General features: G+C 42.0%; 1 protein-coding gene across 3 annotated transcripts in view; it reads right to left on the reverse strand.

Annotated features, from left to right (window-relative positions):
- The window catches only part of FUT9 (fucosyltransferase 9), a 513,529-nt gene that overhangs the window by 142,770 nt on the left and 344,596 nt on the right, over positions 1–26,163 (reverse strand). For all 3 annotated transcript variants that reach the window (XM_085611140.1, XM_085611138.1, XM_085611139.1), the window contains exon 4: positions 17,723–17,803. The gene's annotated coding sequence lies outside the window, so the exon portion shown is untranslated. The remainder of the gene's footprint in view (positions 1–17,722; positions 17,804–26,163) is intronic.

Raw genomic sequence — 26,163 nt, forward strand, 5'->3', positions numbered from 1 at the left:
GGGCCAAGAAACAGCCTTGTCTGACCCCTCTACCAATTAAAATATCCCCGGAGACCTCTCCCTCATTATTTATCCTGACACGTGCTTTTAGGTCTCTATGCAAGTGTGCCAGAAAATGAACTAGTGTCTCATCTAATCCATAATTTAAAAGAATCTCCCAGAGTTTCGAGCGATTTACGAAATCAAACGCTGACGATAAATCCATAAAACCCAAGTACAGGGGAACTTTTTGAGCGACGGTATACTTACTTAAGATGAGGTTTAAATTCAAACATTGTTCAACTGTTCCCACGTTGCTTCTAAATCCCAGCTGGCAGGGATGAAGAATGTAATTTTCCTCTGCCCAAAGCCTGATTCTATTAAAAATCACCCTGCCCAAAATCTTCAGTGTATTGTCTATTAGAGATATGGGGCGGTAACAACTGGGATTTAATCTGTCGTCCTTTTTAAAAATGGGTACAATGACACTACTTGACCAGGTATCAGGGATTTTGGTATTGGACAAATTGTTGAAGACATTACACAGCAAAGGGGACCAAAAATCTGGTTCAGATTTAATCAAGTCGATTGATAGTCCATCAGGACCAGGGGCTTTATTCCCTGCGCTTTGATTAATGGCATCTTCCACTTCAGAGATGGAAATAGCAACCTTGATATCTGTACAAAAGGGATCTGTGGTTATTACTGGGGCTGTGTATATTTTTGCAAAATGCTCCTCCCATGACTTAGTTGGTATATTACAGTTGATGGGGGTTAAGTTGGATCCCATGGACCTCAGAGCTTTTACTTCGCCCCAGAACCCAGTCACATCTTTCAGTACTGCGGTGCGTGCCAGTGAATCCCACCTCTCCTTTAAAATCTCATCTGAGCGTGATTTTATGGCTTTTTTATAGCTTCTTCTCAAGGCCTTAACCAGTGTCATGTTCTGGGGTTTTTCGGCAAGTGCCTTACTCAGGTCCCGGTTGGCCCATGAGCAGGCCCCATCAAACCATCTATTGCTCTCATTGTGTTGTCTAATGGGTTTAGAAATTTCCTGCTTGATGGCAAAGCATAGCCCAACAAAAGCCTCAACAATCTCTGTGTCCTGGCAATCACTGGACAAACATGTTTCCACAGTTATAGGGTGAGATTTTATAATTCGTTCAAGTAAGATTTTGTTGTTAATGCCTTTCCAAATTACTCTACATTTGTCGGTGGATGCGACCAAATCCCTTGCCCCGATTTCTTTCCTTTTAGTGAATTTATTAACAAATTTGATCGTTGTCAGAATGGGGTTATGGTCACTATAACAAGTTGATAGGACCTCAGCTTTGACAAGACAATTCTCAAGGGCCGATGATATAAAAACATAATCAATGGTGGAAGAGCAGCCACGACCTGTATAGGTGGGCAACTGATCAGTATCGGGAGATCCACCAGCTTTTACCATGACATCGGTTAGATCCCTGGAGGATAAGTAGTTAAACAGTTCTTCCCCTCTTTTACACGAAATAGTCGCGTGGGATGAGGCTGTGGTATTCTCCATTCTATTATATAAGTGTGCGTTAAAGTCTCCCCCTAAGCAGATGCCGTCCAATTTCCCAAACTTATTGCCCGCTAGCATATCATCAATAAAATCAAATAAAATGATAAAATTCTTGTTAGGGAATGATTTAAAATCGTTATTATAAAAATTTATAAAACATAACGTAATCCCGTTTGAATATATTGTAGCCTGGAGATGATACAGGTAGTACAATGAACAATATAATAGACCTAAGGCCTACCACTGGCCACCAGGGATTAGGCACAGGTGGTAGCCTGCGGGTGGAGGAGGGCCTCAACTTACTTCAGCAGCGGCAGCTGGGACAGGGACAGGACGCATAGGCGGTGCTGTGTGGAGGGGGAGCGACCTACCTAACAAGATCGAAATATGACACTGTCACTCCTTCATAATCAGGAATTACAGCTTAAAAGTGTATTAAGCAATTCTCAATGCTAGCCTCTGAGAGGAGTAGGCCTCACTGTAGTAAAAATCAAATGTAACTGTTTGTCACTATCAGGACAGGTAAAACTTAAAAGTACACGACTACCTTTTAGTTACACATCACCCTGCCCTTAGGGCAACGTACAGCCTACCTTAGGGGTGACTATGTGGAATAAAAGGGGAGTTTAAAGCTTGGCAAGTAGTTTTATATGCCAAGTCAAAGTGGCAGTAAACTGCATACACAGACCTTGCAATGGCAGGCTTAAGACAGGTTTGAAAGGCTACTTGTGTGGGTGGCACAATCAGTGCTGCAGGCCCACTAGTAGCATTTAGGTTACAGGTCCTGCCTATATGGTATAGCACTTTACATGGGACTTATAAGTAAACTAAATATTTCACTTGGGTATACACCACTGTTACCATGTTTAGGGGAGAAGCACATGCACTTTAGCACTGGTGAGCAGTGGTAAAGTGCTTAGAGTCCTAAGGCCAACAAAAAGATACAGCAAAAAGAGGAGGCAAACGTTTGGGGGTAGACAACCCTAGGAATTGCAGGTCTAACAGTATTATTATGTTTTTAAATTTCTAATGAGTAAGGAAGACTTCCAGGGGGTGAAGAAGTAATTTCTCGAAAGGAAATATGTGAATTATTATATCCATCTAAATTACACATGCAGATGTTCCATGTAGTGGCACATTCCCATTTATAAAAACTGGAGCGAAACAGTTCTCCAGGAAAGTTACAATTGTTAAAAATATTCGAAAAATCCCAAAACAGACTTTGGGATGTTTCTGATCCCCAAACCTACAGGAGTAGATTTAAAAATTGGTAAAGCAGGACTTTGAGATTTAAGCCTATTTTATCAGACCTGACCCATAATTCAGGTATATATGAACATAACCTTTATATAAGAAAGGTAAAACACATTTTTTATGTGATCCTCAGTCTTATAACAACGGGAACCATCCCACTCAATAATGAAAAGAAATGTTACTGAAGAAATTACTACAACCAAGTAAAGAATAGATATGCATACTATATCACAAATCTATTGTAAGTTGTGCTATCATTAGATTTCATTCTGTCAAAGTCTGTTGAAATGTTTGTTGACACTCGTGTTATTTATTTTGCAAACCTTTCAATCCATTCTCATTAGCAATCAGTTGTCTAGTATGTTCATTATGAAAGTAAACTAATATTTAGATTAGCATACTTCAACATATGACATGTAGAATTAATTTAGTGTTTTTAAATGTGATACATTGCAAGCTCAATAAACAGATTTCACCCACATACTTTTCTAATAGATACATTGCCTTTATTTTTACATTTTTTGCCTTTAAAGACAGGCAAATATAATTTGTGTTGCTATACAGAGACACAGTTCTTATGTATGACTCCCACTGAGAATCATTAGCAATAACACAGGTTTAGAAATCTGGTTGTTCACTATTCATTGCTCTAAAATTAGAGAAGCACTGTGCAGGGCTCTGAGGCTGATCAGCCATTTCCAATGGCTCTTGAATGACCTGAAAGAATTGGTGGAATGCAGATGACACTTTGGTATCACCAATCACAGACTCCCCAGTCAGCCATTGGTAAATCCGTACTAAAAGGGAAATTCAGGTGGCATTCAAGAGTGGATCAAGCAGAGCTGTTGTCAGTGAAGCCTCAGTGCTCTGCTCTCTGTCAGCAAAGAGTCTGACTTCAAGTTGGGAAGGAATGTAAGTGTGGAGAAAGTTATTTGGGAGAGTGTCAGGATGCCAGGGTTTATTTTTTAATACAGAGAAGAGTAGGATAGGATGGTATGAGAGGGTGTCAGGATGACAGTGATGTGCATTTTTAAATAACGGGGAAGGGAAGGATGGTCTCAAGGATTGAGGATGAAGGTGGCAGCATGCTAGGTATATTTTTCTTTGTGTGGAAGTGGAGAAAGTCCTGACAGGCATGATTCCAATATTTAATCAGTGAGATGGCTTAATAGTGGTGTGGACAGTTGGAGGAACACTATATATATTATTTTTAAAGGACTATTGGAGGGTATGAATTAGGTGAGGCAATCTCATACATCACTCCTGTATAAATTCGCAATCCATGTACAGCTGATGTGTGGGATCCGCTGGAAAGGAGAAGAGGATTTAGGGGAGGGCATACAAAACATAAATTTGCACTTAGGTAGCTATCGATAGAGTGGTGTTCTTCCAATCTGGGTTCCAAGGGATATCATAGAGAATTTGTGCTGTGCTCTAGTTATCTACCGGATGTCCATCAGAACTCCTCTGTTGATAATAATCTTGTAATTGACAAATACCCATCTATAATTCTATATTTTCTTATTAATTTGTGATTTTAAAGGCAACACTTATATTTGCCTAGTCGCAATGTGATCTTGAGCAAAGCCTAAATGTGCACTCTGTTCCTCATTCATGGCTGCAAGGCAAATTGGTGGCAATTACTTCACCCAGTAAATTACAATATCTAGGGGTGGAGTATCTACTGGAGCACCGAATTTGCTTCCAAAATTTGTATGCGTAAGTGTTTGTTTGGGGGGGTGGTACACATTGCTTCCAGTATTTATCCTGTGCGGGAAGTCCCCTGAGAGGTACGTATACACGTCCGACTGATTCCGCCATCGAGCCACAGCTTCTAATCGGCGATCGAGCCATCCAAGATACATAATTGTACCTATCCTTTACCGGGTATTCCCAAAGAATTCTACTGACGCCGCCATTGTAGCAGCGCAGTCACCCCCATTCGCCGCCAATTCAGCAGTGCTCCAGAAGCACCTTCTGTTCCCTAACCCAAACCCGTTTAGGGACCATTGTTGTCTAGAATGAATATCTGCGTCCAAGCAAATGTGGAGAAGCCAATTGCAACTTCAAGATTCACTTGAGCAAGTCCATGTGCTGTCCATACACAACGACATCGGGTGCCGTTCGTGCTTCTGGAACTGTGTCAGAGAACTTTGTGTTTGCCCTGGGTGTGAGGGACTGCGAGGCTCTGCTGCGGTGAAACTAGCTACAGCTGCGGCCTCTTCCGGACACTCCCCTTTGCCTGCCTTCAAAAGACGACTCACGGCCCCCGCTTCGCGGGAGCCGTTCGTGCTTCTGGAACTGTGTCAGAGAACTTTGTGTTTGCCCTGGGTGTGAGGGACTGCGAGGCTCTGCAGCGGTGAAACCAGCTACAGCTGCGGCCTCTTCCCGGACACTCCCCTTTCAGCTTTTTGCTACCTATATATTCAGAGTCCAGAGACGCGCGCGGGACGCGCGCCAGGCGAAGCCCGGGCCAAGGGCGGGCCCGTTCTAGCCCGTTACAGACCGAGCAAGACCAGACCGGGCCCCCCCTCTAACGTCCCCTATTGTTAGGTGGTGCTTACTGTGCTTTGTCGCTCTCTAGTAGTTTTTCGGTTGTTTAATTATTTGCCTAATTACTTGTTACCAATAATGGCGACTACACGAGGGAGTAGGAGCAAGGTGACCAAGGATGTTACCAATATTACTGGCCCACTAGATAACTTTATTGTAAGAGCTAATTCAGTTATTGATCAAGGGATTGCTCTTATGGAACGAAGGGTGTCACAAGACTTATTATTAGCAAAGCGTTCCTCTATGGGCCATTTTGCAACAGCTAAAACTCCCGACCAACAAAGTAATAAAGTACCCCCGATTTTAGTACATGCGGACTTACATAGTATCCCAAACATAGTAGACTTGTCACTGTCAATGACGGAATGCATATCCTTCTCGCAATCAGAGAAGTCCCCGGTTCTTGCCCCAGAACCTTCGGTCCTTGAACCATTGTTGCAAGACCCAATAAATAGACAGACGAGGGGAGCAAATGAGGGTGCCATACCAAAAGCACCTAAAAACCCTAAGAAAGATAAAAAGGAAACTAAAGTAAAGAAGACCAGGAATTTCCCAAAAACTACTGCCCCCGCAGATAAAGGGATAGGTGAAATTCCCCTCAGGATTGTAGAGCGAACTGAACGGCAGTCAAAGGATGGTTCTAACCAAAATCGTCCTAGTGCGGATAGTGTGATATCGGACTCGTCGAGTGTTGTGGTCTCTCCCGCCATTTCCATAAATCCCGAGATTCTGAAGTCTGATTATAAGCTATTTGAGCACATAAGGGAGCTTTTTAAAACATATCTCACCCCGTTAGAAAATAGACTGAAGAAGATTGAGATGCAGTTAACAGACTTGGCTGCCTCCTCTAAGACTTCGATTAACACTGAGGCATCAAAGGCTGTGATCGGGATACCAAAATGTACAAAAAATGTAATAATGGGTTCTTCAATAGCTAAATCGCTAGCCCCCGCTATAAAAGTAAATAGAACGGTACCAGCCATGACAGAGAAACATCCAATAGAAAAAATTAATAATCCACCTGTTAATAGTATACAGGAGCCAAACACACCGAAAGATCGTAGCTGGGAACCTAAAATGGGGACTTTAGTTATTAATTTGCCTCCGGAAGTATCTCCTTATTTGGTGATTTTGACGGGGGTCCCTGAATTGAAGGAGGATAAAGAAGAACCTATTGGATCATTAAAAAATAAGGTCCAACACTGGCTCAACATAAATCGACCACTCCCTCTGAATAGGATGAGTAAGACTTTAATGGCCCGCAGGGTTTCATAGGTGGGGCCAGAAAGAAAATCAATACAAGGTGATTGCGTCTTGGTCAATTTCGAGGACCCGGGTACGGTCGATTATATTTGTTCCTGGGAGACGCAATGTAATAATGAGTGTATTGAAACCAAACGACTATCTTTCTTCTACCCTCCCAGATCTCACTCTTATCCACCCTATGATTGTGACTGGGCTACTGTAGACTCTCGTGATAGAAGAGCGGTTATAAGGGATTGGGGTAGGCAACCCACCAGGGACCTAATACACAGAGATACTTGGAGAGGAATACCAACTTCCAACCGATATAGTACCTTAGAGATGGTGGATTGACTCCATCGGACTGGTCAAGGTTCACTTGACCATTGCTCCAGCTCTAATAAACTGTATAAAAGTGCTAATTACCTGGTAAATGGCCCCCAAAGGGACGTTGATGAGGGTACGGTTAAAAAGTTATTAGTTTCCCCAAAAATTTCCCAAGTTTTTTCTGAGGAATCAGTCAAACAAGAGTTTGAAAAGATTACACATTCCGGTCTTGATCCAAAAACTGTTTTAGCCTCAAATGAACATCATCCTATTGCCGAGTTAGATATTGAAAGAAACTCTCCTTTGATGGAAACAAATCTGGGTGTGGATTATTCCCCTGACGTGGAGCATCACGGAGATGTTGTAAGGGGGGAGTTGGCTCTTCTATCCTGGAATATAGCGGGCCTATCAAATAAGGTAAATGATCCCATCTTTTGCGACCTAATTGAGAAAAATGATATTATCTGTCTGCAGGAGTGTTGGGAACAGGTTGAGATCCATCTCGCAGGGTACCGTACGTACTTCTCCCCTGCAATCCAGCCAAGGAGAGGCAGAAGCTCCGGTGGGCTTTGCACTTATATTTCTAATATGGTTAAATTGGCCATAAAGCAGCAGACTACAGAGGGGCATAATTATTACCAAGTTCTTCGTCTAATTGCAGGAGGAAACCGACTCATTATTCTAGTTAATTTATATAATAACATCCCGAAGGAAGACCAGAATAAAATTTTTGAAGATTTAAATAACTCAATATGTTGTGCTACTGGCTCGGAACAAAATGATACTTGTATCATTTTGACGGGTGATTTTAATTGCCACTTGTGCCCTCTTAGTAACTCGGGTATATGTGGAATGGTTAACCTAATTGGTGACCCATGCACACATTTTGAGCATACCCCGTTGGGAAATATGTTTAACAGCTTGATTTGTGACTGGAATTTGGGTTTTGTAAATGAACTATGTACCCCCCAGGTTCAATTTCAACCCACTTTTAACGGGCGTGGTTTACAGTCGGTTATAGACTACACTCTGATTAGTACTACTCACACCCGTAATGTCCTGTCGTTTAAAACATTGGACATCGTGATGAGTGACCACTTTCCGATTAGCTCAACTTTTGCCATTGAGATGAGTCTTAGATCTGCCCCAAATGTAGCTGAAAATCTACCTCGCCATGCTATTTCATTGGCAAGACAAAATGGATATGCCATAAAATGGAATAAGGTCGACCCCACAAACTTCCTCCAGAATCTAATAGTGGATCAATATAATAATTTTAGGATTTGTCTAGAGGACTATCCTGATCCTGGTTTGATAACTTGTGCCTTCAACCAGATCCCATTATATATTGGTAAAAAGTTAACAGGAACATCACGAGATGAGGCGAGACAAAAAACAGAGGGATGGTTCAACTCGGATTGCACTAAAGCACATTCCAACTTAAAGCAGATTTTAAAGAAAACACCTAAAGACATGCTAGAGGTTAGAGACGCTAGGGCAGTTTATAAAGCTTTGTTAAACAAACAGAAAATGGAGCTGAAGGAGAATGCGTGGAATACCTTAGTAAAGGCGAGCTCCCTGAGAGATAACATTGCCTTCTGGAGAGCAGTTAATGCTCCCTTCTTCGTAGAAAGGAATTCTGATAAGATAGAGCTCGCTATTGAAGAATCAGCCTGGGTGGATCATTTCACCGAGCTTTATAAAAAAGATGCTTTGCTTAGTATAAACTCTAATCCCCAAAATCAGCAGGCAGTCATCGAGCCTATTCCTTCTGTTCTATTCCCTCTGAGGATTTCATTCTCTGCCTGTGAAGTGGAACTAGCTCTACTTGAAAGTGCAAGAAATAAAGCCCCCGGGCCTGATGGGGTCCCTATTGATATATATAAAGATACTATTTCCTTATGGACTCCATTGTTGACCAATGTGCTAAATAGCTTTAACATTAGGGGATTTCCACCTACTTGGCAGGAAGCCATAGTGGTGCCTATATTTAAAAAGGGAGATCGAAATGATCCCAAATGTTATAGGCCTATCTCCCTACTTGATTCTCTGATGAAAGTGGCAGGTAGAATCATTTTAAACAGATTACACACGTGGGCTGAGGAAAACGATGTTCTCGCCAAGTTTCAGTATGGTTTTAAGGCCGGCTTAGGTACTATTGAACAAGGACTCAACTTAGCCTTAATAACCGGCAAATACATGGTGGCAAAAAAAGGGAATCTTTTTATGAGCTTTGTTGACCTCAGTTCAGCATTTGACTGTTTGAACCATGAGGTTTTATGGGATACTCTAATAGGTTTGGGTATAGATTCAAATATTCTTAATTTTATCAAAGAATTATACCGAGGGTCAGGGGCAAAGGTACGTTTTGGCAAAAAGGGTGAGTGCACCAACAAGTTCCCAATAATGAAATACAGGGCTGTATTCTGGCACCTTTCCTTTTTAATTTGTACATAAATGAAGTGGCAGAATTTTTAATTAAACAAGATCTAGACTATCCTCAAATTGATGGCACGGCGGTCCCCATTCTACTATATGCGGATGACGCGGTTATCATGGCCAGAACTCAAATGGGCCTCCAAAAGGCATTAACTAGCTTTTCCTTTTTTATGAGTTCTAGGGGTCTAAAAATAAACATAGGGAAAACTTTTTCCATGTGCTGCTCATCAAAGAAAAAACTTTCTTGTAATATTTTTATTGAAAAGTCTAAGATAGGACTTACAAGTACTTTTTCATACTTGGGGATTAATTTTAACCAAAAAGGTACTTGGAAAGCAGCGATTAGGGCTAGGAATCTTGCATTTGCCCGTGCCGTAGGTGCAGTAAGACAGTTTGCTAATAAACTGGGGGGTAGGCCAGTCCGTATTCTAATGGATATCTATAAGTCCAAATGTATGTCAATTGCTTTATACGGATCTGGTATATGGGGTATCGCCGATTGCCAGGAAATTCAAGTAAAAGAAAATACTTTCCTGCGCTATTTGTTAGCGGTTCCCAGATCGACCTCCACATAAATATGCCATAGGGAATTGGTTTCGGTTTATATTTTGGATCTCATTAAAATCAACCCAATACTCTTATGGCATAAGATATGGACCTCAGAGGCAACTGCTTTTAATAGAACTATCTTGATTGATTGCCTTAAATTAGAGAGATGGAAAGATATTCAGTGGATCTCTTATGTAAAGGAGTTTATGACTAATATGGGGCATCCAATCTTTTTTGATAATCCCTACTCGCTATCCGCGATCCCCAGAAAGGCTTTTAAAAAAAGTTGCCTTGCCTTCCTGGAGAGCAAACGATGGCTTGAGGAGAGAAGCAAGATATCTGTAATTCAACATAATCTACTTGTGCAGGGCCCTGGCTTGCAGCTTTATCTGTCTCCTGATCATCCTAGTTATGACCGAATGTTGCTAGCCCGATTGAGAACTGGTACCTATCATAGGTTGATAACATTTCCAGATAGTAATGATTGGTCCTCAAATTTAATTAAATGTCCTTGTGATGATCTTGCAATGCAATCATCAATACATTGTGTTCTATTTTGCAAGTTTTACATCTGGGGAAGGAAGAAATATTTGATTCCCCTTCTTAAGACCTGGGGCCTAAGGCAGTGTAGACCTGCGTATTTAAAGTTGCTTTTATTAGAAGATGAAATAACTATTAACGCCGTATCTAAGTTCTTAAAATTTGTAATGCGGTGTAGATCTTCTATGAACTAATTTTTTAGAGACTGTTTTTATGTTAGATACCCCGATCATGATGTACTTAAGTTGTATGTATTTCGATTTCTATTTTTGTATTTTAAAGTGTATCTATTTCTAATGTGCTTTTATGATTTTAACTCTAAAATCGAATAAAGCTATCTTTGACTTGACTTGACAAATACCCATCTATAATTCTATATTTTCTTATTAATTTGTGATTTTAAGGGCAACATTTATATTTGCCTAGTAGCAATGTGATCTTGAGCAAAGCCTAAATGTGCACTCTGTTCTTCATTCATGGCTGCAAGGCCAATTGGTGGCAATTACTTCACCCAGTAAATTACAATATCTAGGGGTGGAGTATCTACTGGTGCACCGAATTTGCTTCCAAAATTTGTATGCGTAAATGTTTGTTTGGGGGGGGTGGTACACATTGCTTCCAGTATTTATCCTGTGTGGGAAGTACCCTGAGAGGTAATTACCCTTCAACTGGTAACCCAAATTGAACACAAACTTCTGTTTGTACAAAAATCAAATTTTAATCGCTACTAGTAATGAGCACCTGCCTCTGCATGTACTAAGGCATTCAATGTAGAATAGACTCTTCCTACAGTTTCTCTTTTAATTAATTTATTTCCCATTTCACTGTACTATGTTGGTTTAACATAGTTTTGAAATGTCTCAATTCCAGTTAACCACCCTATTTAAATATCAAGATAATACAGCCAATGCTTTGTATGTAAATGAAAGAATTTGCTGCTATAGATTATACAGAAATGTAACTCAATTAGACTTTCAAATAGTTTTTTTAATGCTAACTTAAATAAAATATTTTAAGAACACACTTCTCTAGGAAAATGTGGAATATCCCCCTAAAGGAATTATATGCAAAGAAAAGGAACTTCTTGCTTTACACAATCACAACTAAGCGCACACATCTAAAAAATATTAATATAACAATTGATGCTCTGTGAATAAACAAAAGCATTTGAAAAGGATAATCAGTGTCCTGTTGCAAATTTATAGAAGATCTCAATGACAAATAAATTAACTCTTCAAGATTATAGAGAAAATAATCCTGACATAATTTCATCCTCAGGGGCTGAGCTCTGATGGAATATGCTTTCTTAGCAATGCTACTTACACCTTATCTGCCAAGTGATAAACATGTGTATAAACCAGAGACTTCCTCAAAATAGGCGAAACAGTTTCATTTCAGTATTTGATCAAGTGTGTTAGAGACTGCAGACCAGGGTTGTCTAACGGGGCTCCAAAGGGTTGGTTTAATTACTCTCATTCAGGTTAAGCACCAACTATTTTAATGGGCTAAATTTTAATTTATTTTATGCAGCTGTATTTTTTATGTATTGCATCCAGCCCTCCTTCAGTCATGTTGGACATCCCTACTCTAGGCTCTGAGAAAACACAAAATCCTCTAACAAGAATTAATTTACACACAAGATTTTTGCAGAGCAAGGAATTGTGGTGGTCAGTGTCCATAAAAATTCTTCAACCATACACTGAATACCGGAGAACCTGATTCTATTATGGTACTAGATTTGGTACCTCCTTCTTCACTGGATTACTCATGTGCAAATGAGGAACAAGAACTTGTGTCCCACCCTAAACATGATCTTTCTCAAATAGGTTCTGTATATCCTGCCTTTTCTATTTGGTCTAATTGGGTGATGAACTCACCCTACCATATTTCCATGGGTAAAGGTTGCTTCAGATTAATTCATAAGTGTGAGAAACAGTAAGAACAGTGGTTAATTTGAGCCTGTGGTTTCCAGCATTCAGCAATGACAATTAATTGTCATCACCAGCACTTATGACAGACTGGCACATGGTCGTGCTGGTTGTTCAATTTAGAAATTAACACAACAATTGTTTATTAATTAAATATACATTAAAAATGACTACTCACAGCCATCCACTCCATTCTTACCTCTTTGGGGACCTGACATATTCTGAATTGTCACACTTGTAGGAGTGTGAGGGTTAGTGATTGTATAAGAGCTTTCATTGGCAGCGCTAGCAAGAGCAATGGGTGGCGCACACAACAATGAACTCCTAACGAGGGACCTGGCATTTATTTGTTTTACAAATTAAGCACTCTGTAAGAGATAATAGACATTGTGGTAATTCCAAACAGATCTACCGTCCTTCTCTCATACAAGTGACAATGACAGCAGAACAGTGTGTGGTTTTCACCTTACAGAAAGCCTTTAAAATAGCATTTGTATTTCCAGATTGAAAAGTAGGCTTATTTAGGGGCAGCACTTAATAATATTATGAAGTAAGTGCAGCCGATAAACTAGAAGTATGGATGTAAAAACACATTTCTTTCTTCATACATTATCAGGCACATGCATCAACCATTTTGGCGAGCGCAAACAGGGTGTTTCGCAAAAAAACGCCGTTTGCGCCCGCAAAAAGGGCATTTGCGATGCATCAAGGTTCAAGGCACTTGCAATTTGAGAATTCAAATTTAATTGGGATTTTTCAAATTGCGATTGCATTTAAGGAATCGCAATTTGCGATTCCTTAAATGCAATGCAATGCAAGAACCACTTAAAAATAGCGATTTCGCTACTAGGGTGCGCAATTACCATGAAGTTGAACTTGATGGTAATTTGCAAAAACTTTGAAAAATGCACTAAAGTGCATTTTTCAAAGTTTCAAAGTTTCATGTTGCGCGCACACATGCCCTTGGGGCATGTGTGTGCGCAACATGTGTGCACAGAGCAATTTCAGGGGTGCAACAGTGTGTCCTTTGGACACCCTTGCACCCTTAATACTGCTTGCGCAATTTGCGAGAACCTATTGGTACTCGCAAATTGTGCATGCAATCTCCCATTCATTCCTATGGGCTTGTAGCTCCATAGGAATGAATGGGAAGGCATTCCTTAATTGCGACTCGCAATTTGCGAGTCGTAATTAAGGAAAGTTTGGGAATTGCTATTTTATTAGTGATTCCTACATGCATATGCTTTTGAGAGTCCTTAATTGCGATTCCTTAATAATTGCAATTAAGGACTCGCAAAAGCTTTTCTTGATGCATGAGCCTGTAAATGTATGCAGTATTCCACATTGCAATTGAATTCAATAAATACACATCAAACCCCTGTTTTTTTTATCACTGTCTTCCAGATTCCTTCAAAGAGCAAAGCAAATCTTGTTTTGCATCAAGCCAAGAGACTACACAGCATGATATTAACTACTGAACCACAACGAGTCTTTACCTGTTCCAGGAAATACAGGTCATTCCTAAAAAAGAACATTCATTTGAGGGCTGCTGTACATCAAATGCTATTATTTCCAGACAATCTATTTTTCTTTTTTTTTTTAGAAAAACATGCCAGGTACCTGAGACCAATGACAAATCTTCACCACTTGAAATTATGGATGAATTGCAGTAATTACAAACGTGAATAGGAGCCACTTTATCAGACCTATCGTGCAATGTTTGATGACTATTTAAATGGTGCTTATCCTTGTTTATCTATCTTCCCAAAAAATCAGACACATGGGTGTTACCATGTCATCCAAATAATATATTTCAATTGTATTGTACTTCACAAATTGACTGAATAAAATGATGACAGAGAGGTAAATCGGACTATCATCTTTGTGCTACTTTTTGTCTGTAGACCAGCAGCAATTAACACCCCAGACCTAAAAACAAAATCATAATTTCCAAGACACTGTTTTTGCACTCAAAGAAACAAATGTTTATAAATTTCATCTGACCAGATGTTTAGTAAACGGCTTTCTTCAGCACTCACTCTATGACTATACACAAACTGCAGCACATATGCAAGGTGAATCATTCAATTCTACTTGGTCTTTTTGCCTTCATTAGATATCTAAGAAAATAATAAAGCTTTCAGCTTCTAATCAATCAGTTTTTTATTATGACTTTCCCACACACTAATTCAAAATGATGAATTATTAGTTTTTGAAGGATTCTTCAGACACATGTAATGCAAGAATTCACTGAAATATTAAAGGAGATATTGTTGGGAGTGGCATGACATAGGGACAGATGAAAATACAAATGTTTTTGGATGAGGTCATTATAGCAAAGCCTACCAACTGGAGGGAAATGCTCCAGAGAGGAAATAGATCTTTAAGTTACATTCATTGTTTACTTTGAATTTTCAGATTGAGTATGCTTGACAGTGGATAAACTCCATTGGGACATTGGGCTATGTCAGCTTACCAGTGACAAGGATAGTCAATCAAAGGGCATCTTAAAAGTTACTGGTCCACATTGCATTGCATCACGTGTTGTCATCACTGTCTTGTCTTGATCAGAACATACTTGTACATGCAAAAGACTTTAAGAAATGTAATGGTGGGGTAAAAAATTGAAACTTAAAGGCCACATCACAAACATTTGATCTGAAGCAAATTAAGAGACCTTAGACTTTGGTTAGGCATGCTACACCCTTTTCAAGATTTTGCACAGAAAAACTCTGACAATACTTGGAGCATTGTCAAAATACACTTGAGAAATTAGCAATCTATTCTACTTGCAAAGATGTTGCAGTCATTTGAAGATGTTCTTCATTGTAAGTCCTTATGAACAAGGCATAAGAAGAATGCAATTAATATGTGTATCTTCTACTTTTCTTCGGATGAAGGGTTTTCAATACACTTTCTCTAAATTTAAAGACGCACATTTTTTTTTTCAAGTCCAAACAAGAAAGGTCCAAACATAATACATTGTTTTACTTGACACATCAACTGGCAATGCAGTTGAGCATGAGATACATTATAGTAAAGACTACAGTTCTTCCGATGTGATTCTGAAAACCGAAATCCTTATAACACTTCAATCCGTTTAACTTTTAGCCAGCAGAATGTTAGTCCTATCTAGCCACATAAATTACAACAGATGAATGCTTCCCTCCATTTCTCTATATATTTCAAATTTCTTGAGATAATATAGAGCATCTTACCAACGAAAGATATTATTAGCAGAGAAAATATTTTTTATGCCGTTCTATTTAGTATAAGTGGACCACATTCGATTTATGGAATATATATTTGTTAATATTGGTTCCAGATTTCGATATATGTAGATTTTGTTTTGCTTCTCTACTAACACTTTGCTATGCTATTTCAGGTTTTTGTGGACTTAGCTTAGAAAAATCATCATTGTCATAAATAATAATGCCAACATTTTCCTCAGAAAAATGTAGGTTAACCCATTACACAGTGTTTGTAGTACATGCTTTGGAAATTGGTAAACAATTCAGAAAGTTGACCTTAGATTTAATACCAATGTCAAGTGGAATTCTCAACTTCCAGGCAGGACAGTGGTCCCACACAAACTAGTGAGAAGTTCCCAAAACGAGTGGTTTCATTTGCAGCTATAGAAAACTGTGTAACAAGAAATATTTAAACAGTGCTTCCTACATTTAAGTTAGGATCAATGGTATTTTTCCTTTTCTTGTCAGATACAGGAGGAAAGACGTAAAATCTTTCCCCAGGACCATTCACTGCATGTGTCCAGAAATATTGTATTGTTAATGGGGAAAAAAACAAGCATTTGCAATGCCAAAAAGTCTGTCTTTCAAGAATGTTGTACTCGAAGGTGAAGCATTACAAGTAAATTGCATAGGAATAGATATGCACTTGTGTAGAAGCAAATAACTGTAGGAAAATATTGGGGTAGGTTAAAAGGTAAGGTGGCAGCTGCAATGTCAAGCCAGGCATAAATATCCATGTAGTTTAATGACTGCCCTCCTCCTATCTGGCTGCTTCCAGATAAAAACAACATGAATGATCCAGTTATCTAAGTCCCTTTAAGCATTCCAGTGTCATGTGGGTGCCCCAAAATGTTCAAACTTAAAGAGTTGGATAAATAAACAAAATGATCACAGCTGTGTAGAGGAGAAGCACATTTTAGTGGAAGCACACAACTTCTACCCAATCAAAACATGTACTCCTGGCTCCCAACATGCCGACAGAGCCAAAGCCCCTCTCTAGTGGATCTCACACAATTCTCTGGTAACAGCTGTGCTGTCCAGTCAAATCATAAAAAAGTACATAGTAACATTGTAGAATGATCCCCAAAGTCTGTGTTCTTGCAAGTTTGTCTTTGCTTGAACTTGAAAGTGTAAGTTGTACAGTCGTTGAAACCAGTGTTTTATCCTTGTGAACTCATCAGAAAGTTAAAACTTGTGTTGGGATGAGCATGAGGTGCTGCTCAGTTTATGTAAATTCGTGCCCAGTAGTTCAAACATGTAGGCCCAGGAAGAGAATCTCCTGCTTTGCCAAGGTGCAGGAGCTTCTATAATAGCATCTGAAGGTATAGTTGCGCATGGATCACAAGCCTGTTCCAGTGTATCCTATGCAATGTATCATGGTAAATGCAGTACAAATAACACATAGCATCGGTCTCCAGTCAAAGCCACTTTTCAAATAGATAGTTGTTAAAGTAGCATGTTTACTGAGATCTGAACCTGTGATTTACACACAAACTGTATATATTTTCGTTTTGCTTTTGCTGTAGGTAAAACAAAACCAAAGTAACCTAGCTCTGTATACTTTGCAGTTTCACATATGGGAAAAAAGAATCATAATGCCAAATCTGAATGCATGGTACATTCATTGACACAACATAATATATGGAATGACAAATCATTGTTTTTTTATTTTACATATAATATGATGCAAATTTCAGAATTATTTTATAATTTCCATCTTTGAAACATTTTAGGGTTGTAGCTAAACTCTACTCTATATTGTATCAAATAAAGCAATGCAGGTATGTCTCCATGCTGAGTTTGATATGTGCCTCCAAGATGGGAACGTATACTTAATTGAACAAAACTCTTTCTGAAACAGGTCCATGTCGTCTGAGTGTAGGAGAGGAGCAAATGCTAGTTGTTGACTGATAACTGAAGATGGAAAATTCATTTTTTAGCTATAATGAATTTGCACAACTTTAGGCTTTGGCAGAGTCTGTCATTAAGCAGTAATTGTGTCATATGTACACTTTTTTTCACCAATCAACAGTGGTGTGTGTGTATGTACTAGAATTGATAGTAGGCTGGCAGAAACAAAAGGGTCACATGTTGATTGATTGCAAGGAAATTACCTCTATGTGTTGTGCTTCCTTCTTTCTTTGTTTCTGTAAATTCTCACAGTATGAGTTTCCTCATTCAACGACCTCCTTGTCCTATAAGAAACAAAATGTACGAGTTATTAGCCAATGTACACATCATATGACATGTACGGCGTCTGTATAATCAATTGACCTTTCACATAAAGCATGAATATTAACAGGAAATATACAATGAATCAAAGAGGAATGAGTTAGAAAGTGACTGGAAGACAATAGCGAAGCTGGGGGGGCAGTGGGGGCGGACCATCCCAGGCGGCACAAGTTTTGGGGATGATGGCCTGCCCCCCTCCCCCACTCTTACCTGGGGCTGTAAGAATCGGCATCACCCCCTGCTCTTACCTGTGGCCATTGTGGCCGTATGAAGCACCAGCACACCACCGGGGTGGCAGACGCAGTGGCCACCACGGGCGGCCTAGCTACGCCACTGCTGGAAGGCCTCTGTACATTTCCATAAGAAGTCACTCTGCTCAAACTATGCTGCGTATTCAAACCCTTTCTACCATCTTCACCCACTTTTAGATATGTCCCACTTCTGTTGGTCAAATGGTTTTTGTAAAGGTTGGTGTTTCGAAACAAACTCGCTGAGCAATGAAAGCAAGACAGTGTGTAGTTTTCAACTTAGAGACAGCCTTTAAAATAGAATTTGTATTTCCATATAGAAAAAAGTAGGTTTATTTAGCGGAAGCACTATGAAATAAGCGCGGCCAAGAAACTAAAAGTGTGGATGCAAAAACAAATCTTTTTTTTATTCAATAAATTTATGCAGCATTCCATATTGCACTTACATTCAAGAAATAAACATCAAAACCCTGCTTTATCACCATCTTCCAGATTCCTTCAAAGAGCCAAGCAAATCTTTTTTTGAATTAAGCCAAGAGAATACACAGCATGATATTAACGATTGAGGCACAACATCGAGTCTTTAGTGCTTTCATTTTGAGGAACTTAGAGAAAGCTAGAAAGCAATGTGCCCTACCAGTCTTTTCTGTCTTTAGTACTGGATCATTTTCGGCATTCAAAACCTTAAGAGGGGAAACATCTATTACAACGCAGGCATTATATTGTAGTGCCTTTACAATGGAGTCAGTCCCACGACTGCGACGTTACCACGAGTTCCATTACAACGCAAGTCATTACAATGACTTGCTTTAGGGAATAGGGTGTTGGACTGGTGTTGGGATTTTAAGTCCAACACCTTCCCTACTGATACACCGACTGGAGTTGGAATAGTAATTTAAGCTATTTCAAAGTCCAGACCTTCACTAAAGCAAGTTGTTGTAATGACTTACGTTGTAATGGAACTCGTGGTAACAACACAGTCGTGGTATTGACATTTTAAGCTGCAGTCAGGTAAAATGTTACCTTCTCATGTTCATCTATGAAATCAGAATTGTACTTCACCAGCAACACCTTCATCATCTGTATTTGTATAGTGCTAAACCCTTTGGCAACAAAGAGACTGAATCGAATTGTTCATTTAAATAATAATTTTTTCACAAATTCAGGTCTACAGCTGCTTGTTATATCTATAATAAACAATATTGTACAAAAATGCAAAATCAGGAATAATTTGCTCTGAACCTGTACTAGATTGAATTAGAATTTTACCACACGTACATTGCAATAAAATACTAACATTAATAATATACCATACAGTTGATGACAAGCAAGGCCTATCATCGTTTGCAGTTGGCCCATTTACATATCTAATTGCCCATTAGAACATGCTATTTGATAGGAGCATATACTCAGGAAGAACATAGCTCATTTTGAATGGTGCGAAAAGTCGAACGTTCCAGGGTGCTGTGTTGTCCAAGTCGCACGAGCTTTATAGGAGCAGATTCACATACTTACATGCCCACATTTGCTACTGCAATAGAACCCCACCTGTGTGTAAACATAGATACTTTACCCTGCAGGTCTTGATTATCAGTAGAAAACTGCACGAAGAAGCGCATCAGGGGATGAGCGCTGCTCACCTCTCCCGGGGACAGCAAGGCCTTGACCCTTCTATCCTTTGCTTTAATATGCATTAGCCCCCGTTCAGTGATTGGAGCATGGCCTTGATATGCGTGTGTCTTAAAGTTGATGTGAGTCTCAACCGCCTCATTAATGCCTGTTGGACTTGGCCCTTCTGGCAGGTTCACCCCTGAAACTTTTTGCTTTTATTGGTGACTTGGTGATAGTGCTTTTTGGTTTCTGCGCACTTTCCCTGTGTCCCAGGGTAAAGTGAGTGTGCACTCTGAGTGCATTTGGTGAGATAGGCCTGCCCTCCCATAGGAATGCATGGGGAATGTATGTGTCCCTGGTAGTTCCTGATGCGTGGGGTGTGCAGGCTCGAGTTTGGTATGTGCGGACTCGTGTGATTGAATGCTGCGCGATGATGTGTGCGGCGTGCATGTACCTAGTGTGGAAGTGCCACTTCTAGAAGTGGGCACTTCTGTGTGTAGTGTGAAATGTGTGGCTTGTCTGGCGATTGGCTGGTTGAGGTCATGTGACGGACTAGGGAAATCCCCAGAGTCAGGAGGAGTCCCCCAGTGGTGAATAGGGAGTTTAGCATGCTGATGGCTGGGGAGGAGTGCACCTTGGACCTGAATAGGGCAGGGCTTTCCTTACACAATGCTGGCTCCGGCCCCTGTGGTGCGACTGATGACCAGTGAATAGGGAGAGGGGCTGAGCAAAACAAAGTGCTCAGGAACCAGTTTTAACTGGTTCGCCCCTTCCCTGCACCTTCAGACAAAGGGTTTTTACTGTATAAAAATGGGGCTGTGTCCCCACAGAAACTGTTCTCTTCCAGGATCCGATCTGAGGGGGGCCTGCTGCTGCTGGGCGCCAGGAGAGACTGCCTCCATGCTGGAGGGCCCTGTGAACTGGCCCCTGGGCCCAGTCTTTGCCCCCCTGCTTTTGAAGACTTTTTGGTTGCTGGACTTTTGCTTGCTGCGCCTGGGAGCGCTTTGATTTGCTGTATAGCGCTAGGAGCGCTTTATTTGATGCCCTGGCGCTTCTAGCGCGCTCCGGTGTCACCTCGTTGCCAACGAGGGAATCCCCGGCGTAGGGATTCCCCCCCTCGTGTGCCGGATCGAGCGGGAGCCCACCCCGCATTGTGGTGCGTTGGCGGGTGCCCACCCCGCTTATTGGATCCTTTAGTTGGCGGGTGCCCACCCCGCTTATGTGTGGTGGTGGCGAGGGAGCCTACCCCTCTCACGAGCCGGGAATCACCGCCGTGGCCGGGGAAGCCCAGGAAGTCAGGCAGGCCGAGGGCGGGCCTCCGGGACAACCGGAACTTAGAAGAGGAGGGCGGGAGCCTACCCCGCCTCCTACCGAAGCGTCGCGGCTGCTCAGAGCCCTGGAGCAGGCAGGAGCCTACCCTGCGGCCCGGGGCACTCTGCCCGAGAGAGAAGGACTGCTGAGGCGGCGGGGCCCCGAGGCACATTGTCGGTGCCTGCCCCGCCGCGAGAGAGCCGTCCTGACGCCGGAACCTCCACAGCAAAGGAAAAGAGCCCGTCGACCGCCGGAGTCCCCAGAGAGCAGCCCGGTAAGTGGTGAAGGGCTGTGGGACTCCGTACGTGTGGGGCAGCAGGGTGAAAGAGTCCCCCGAGTAGGGCTCCGACGTACCGGGGGCATGAATGTCTAGAGCGCGAGGCGCTCCAACGAGCGGGCCACTGTAATTAGGGGGGCAGTGTTCCTGAGCCTGAAAGGCTCCAACATCGGGGGCATTTTATTCGCGCCGAGTCCAGAGGGACTCCAACGACGGCTCCGTGTTTGTTCAGAGCCACGAAGGCTCTAAGGGGCATTTTGCGAGGCGAGAGCCCAGGAGAGGCTCCACGAGAGCGGCAGATTCATTGTGAAGGGCACAGTGGTGCCCACGCTCATTCCTCCAGCACTTAGTGGGCTGCTGCAACATTTAGGTTGGGGATCCTTACGCTTGTGGCTTGCGCAGCTGGGGCAGCCTTACTGGGACAGGGCGTCCTAGCCTGGACGAGGCCAATTGGCCTAGGGACTGCCACAGGTGGTGGCTTATGTGAGTTTCCCGCTATGGTTCCTAACCTGCACCTCCGAATGTATTTTTATGCGTCATGTGCCTTGTTTTACACCGCTGAATGTATTTTATGCTTCATGTGTTTTATTTCCTTACACCGCTGAATGTATTTTATGCATCATGTGTTTTCCTTCCTTACACCTCTGAATGTGTTTTTATGCATGATGTGTTTTCCGTGCCCGGCACCTCTGAATGGGTTTATGCGTCATGTGCCTTGTTTTACACCGCTGAATGTATTTTATGCATCATGTGTTTTCCTTCCCTACACCTCTGAATGTTTTATGCATCATGTGTAATGTGTGTTTACCCCTACAGGTATTGTGATACTTAGGTGGTTGTTTCTCCTAGTACAGGTGGTGCTAGTGAGGTCCGAGTTCCCTGCGTGACATTTTCCTAAGGTGGTTAGGGTTGCGTAGGTGGTACTTACATGTTACCAGTGGTTACTGGTTGTGTGCTATATGTTATTTTGTGCTACAGTAATTTTATATTCTAAATTCTAAAAGTGCTAATTCCTGACAGTGGTCCATGTGGCCCTGTCCCCTGTACATATAATCCCTTGTAAATTCTGCCCGTGCCTGTTGGCACATTGTAAAGTGTGTGTTTTTATCTAATGGGTTTTGTATAATACACGGCTATTTTTATAGAATACCTTGTGTGGAGTTTCTTTTGTGGTGGGCCTTGGGTGTTGTTGCTGGGTGCGCGCGCAAACGCTTTACACATCGCCTCAGAGATAAGCCTGACTGCTCGTGCCAAGCTACCAAGGGGGTGAGCAGGGGTTATCTTTGGTGTGTAACTTCCTTGCCCTGACTAGAGTGGAGGTTTCTGCCTGACTTTGGCGCAAGCCTTAGCCAACCAGAAATCGCCATTTCTAACAATGCCAATCACAACTTTGAGGGTGATGCCTTGCATCCAGTTTCTGGAGAAGCACTTTCTGTAGAGTGTAATACAGTTTCTGCAGAAGTGACAGTGGTGGATGTGCAGCTCACTGCCATAAATGTTTCTCAGGTGAATACACTGAAAGCCATATTGATATCTGTAGTTGTTGCCACTCCTCTACCACAGTGGCTGTTACCACAGATTTGGGCATACTGGTTGAGATGTTGGGGCTGCAGTAATTATTGTTGGGTGCCTTCTCTGGTGCAATGGACAGAGTAGTCTTGAATGATGTGCTGGGTGCTTTTTCTGGATAAATGGAGGGGACACACTTGGAAATTGTGCTGCGTGCCTTCCTTTGCAGAATGGAGGGACGGTTGTGAACGTTGTGCTGGTGGTTTTCTTTGGCAGCATGAAGGGAGCTGTCTTAGGTGATGCTGGGAGCTGTTCACAGGCATGGTGTAGCAGTATGCTGGGAATGCCCAGACGTGGGTCCCGGCCTCACTGTGCCACTGGATTCAAGCTAGCCTGGCTGATGAGGGGTGAAACTCCAAAATCGGCCCTAGGATGCTTCTTTCCTGTCCAGGGAGGACCTGGCTTGGCAGTACGGGCTGGACTGTTCCCATGAGGCACAGGGTCAGAATTGATTTGCAAATGGCCAGATCTCTTAACTGGGGCTGAATGTTTTGATTTGTTCTGCATTCCGTCCATCAATTGTGTGTCTTTTGCTTTTTTGCCCTAAGTGTGCAGGGTAAGCCCAGACTTGGGTCCCGGGCTAACTGTGCCACTGGATTCAAGCTATCCCGGCTAATGAAGTTTGAAGGTTATTGGTTTATATAGCGCTGAATCACCCCAAGGGGGTATCTCTGCGCTTGGATGGTAATCGTGAACAGTCAAATCAAGGGCTAGAAGAGGTGAGTTTTAAGAAGTTTCCTAAACTGCAAGAAAGTCGCACAGTCACGAAGTTGAAGAGGCAGTTCATTCCAAAAAGCAGGGGCAAGGTGAGTAAAAGCTTTGCCACCACTGCGCGTCTTTTTAATTCTAGGGGTGCAGAGTAGGAGTTTAGAACCTGATTTAAGAGAACGTGAGGGGGTGTACTTAGTTAGCTTGCTAGAAAGATAGGAAGGGCCTAGGTCGTTTAGGGCCTTGAAGACAGTGCAGCCTATCTTGAATTTCACTCGCTTTCTCACAGGGAGCCAGTGGAGTTTTTTGAGAAGGGGAATAGAGGGGGTTCTAGGAGGGGCACCCGCTACCAGGCAGGCAGCCATGTTCTGTAGCTTGTTAAGGGAGGTTTCATTGGCCGATATAAGCAGAGCGTTACAGTAATCTATTCTACTTAGTATCAGAGCTTGCATCAGCGTTTTTTTTGTGGAAGGGGGTAGCAGAGGAAAGATCCTTCTAAGTAGACCTAGAATATAATAGCAGGTGCCAGCAGTGGTGTTGGCATGAGCGTCTAGAGTGAGCTTCTGATCGTTTCTGATACCTAGGTTATTGACCACTTCCTTGGGCGACGGGGCTTTACCCAACTCCTCGAGCCACCAGCTAGGTGACCAGCATATGGCAGCTCCTCCAAACAGCATGATTTCAGATTTTTCGGTGTTTAATTGGAGGAAATTATTTCGCATCCAGGAAGCGATAGCCATCATGCCCTCAGAGACGATGAGTTGTATGTCTGGTCTGTTCTTGTCAAAGGTGAGGAGGAGCTGGGTAGCATCTGCGTATGATATGGGATTGAACCCTAAGTTCCTCATGAGTTTAGCCAGGGGGGTCACATAAATGTTGAAAAGAGTGGAGCTCAAACACGAACCCTGGGCGACCCCATTGGTAACATGAGAAGGGGCAGAGCTGAAGGGGCCCAAGGTGACAGTCTGGATTCTATCAGTTAGAAAGTCAGTCATCCATTTCAATGCAAATCCTTGAACCCCTATGTCTTGTAGTCTCTCTAGCAGGATCTAATGTGAAATGGTGTCAAATGCTGCTGAAAGGTCAAGCAGCACCAAAAGTGCTGTCTGGCCATTGTCTAGTGCCATCCTGATGTTATCAGTCACCTCCAATAGAGCTGTTTCGGTACTGTGTTTGGCCCGGAAGCCCGACTGGGAGACATCTAGTAGGTGAGAGGAGTCAATGAAAGCAGACAGATGTTTATTAATGTGTCTCTCAATAAGCTTACTCTGTAGGGGAAGCAGGGATATGGGACGATAGTTGGTCAGCTCAGAAGTCTGAATCTTAAGGTTTTTGCGCATGGGGATTATCTGAGCATTTTTCCATTCTGAAGGAAGTCTACCTGAGCTCAAGGAGCTGTTAAGGATAGAGCAGATGGGTATGGCGAGTTGAGTCGAGAGTCTGGAAGATATTTTGGCAGGGGTAATTTCAAGGGGAGAGACTGATTTAGTACATTTAAGAAGGTATATGAGTTCTGTAATGGGGAGTGGAGGAAAGCAGTGTAGTTGCGAGGGAATGTTTTGATGGCTAGTGTGGTCCGCTATGGAGGGGGGAAAGACAGCATTAGATGAAATAATTTTCTGATAAATGTTTTCAATTTTTTTAATAAAAAAGGAGGCTATGTTATCACACAGAGATTGAGATGGGGATTCTGCAGTATCACAGGCTCTAGGACTTGTAAAGGATTTAAGGATTTGAAAGAGAGTCCTGGAATTGTTTCCAGCTTGATCCAATTGAAGTGAGATGTGGAGTTTACGAGCATTTTAAATATTTTTGTGGTAGGAAGTCAGAGCGGTCTTGTAACTCACTTTGTTTTGCTCATTGTGAGAAAGTCACCAAATCCGCACTAGCTTCTTACATTGGCACTTTTCCGCACGCAAGGCGGGGGAATACCAATTAGAGGGGGTGGATTTAGGAGGGTGGGTCTGGAGTTTTATAGGGGCTGCCTTGTCTATAGTATTTTGGATGACAGAGTTAAAATGGGATAGTTGTTGTTCTACATTATAAGTGGCGGTGTCCATGTCCCAGGAGAGGAAAGGGGACAGAAGATGATCACGCGTCAATTTATGCCAGGGTCTAAACCAACGATTAATATGAGTTGTGGGGCTGGGGGAGATAATGGGACTGGTAAGTTGAAAGTTCACCAGAGAGTGGTCTGACCAGATCAGAGGGTGAGTGTCTCCACATACAATGTTCTGGGAGTTAGTTAGAATGAGGTCTAGGGTGTGACCAGCTACATGAGTGGGGGTGTTATTCATTTTTACAAGTGCAGAAGAGGCCAGGTCTTTCAGATACAACATTGCGTCATGGTTGAGGGATTCTTCACTATGAATGTTAAAATCTCCTAAAAGGAGGAAATTACGGGTGGCAATCACATGAGGAGAGATAAATTCTAAAAACTGGTTGGTAAAACCCAGTAACGGGCCCGGGGGCCTGTACACAAGAGCTCCTTTCCAGCTGTGTTGGGGGTGTAGGTCCAGTCTAAATATGAGGCATTCAAATGCATCAGTGCACAGTTGGTCGAGAGTAGAAACGGATATGGATTCTCTGAAAATTAAGG

This window comes from Triturus cristatus, chromosome 6 (assembly GCF_964204655.1).
Source record: "Triturus cristatus chromosome 6, aTriCri1.1, whole genome shotgun sequence".
NCBI classification, from domain to species: Eukaryota; Metazoa; Chordata; class Amphibia; order Caudata; family Salamandridae; genus Triturus; species Triturus cristatus.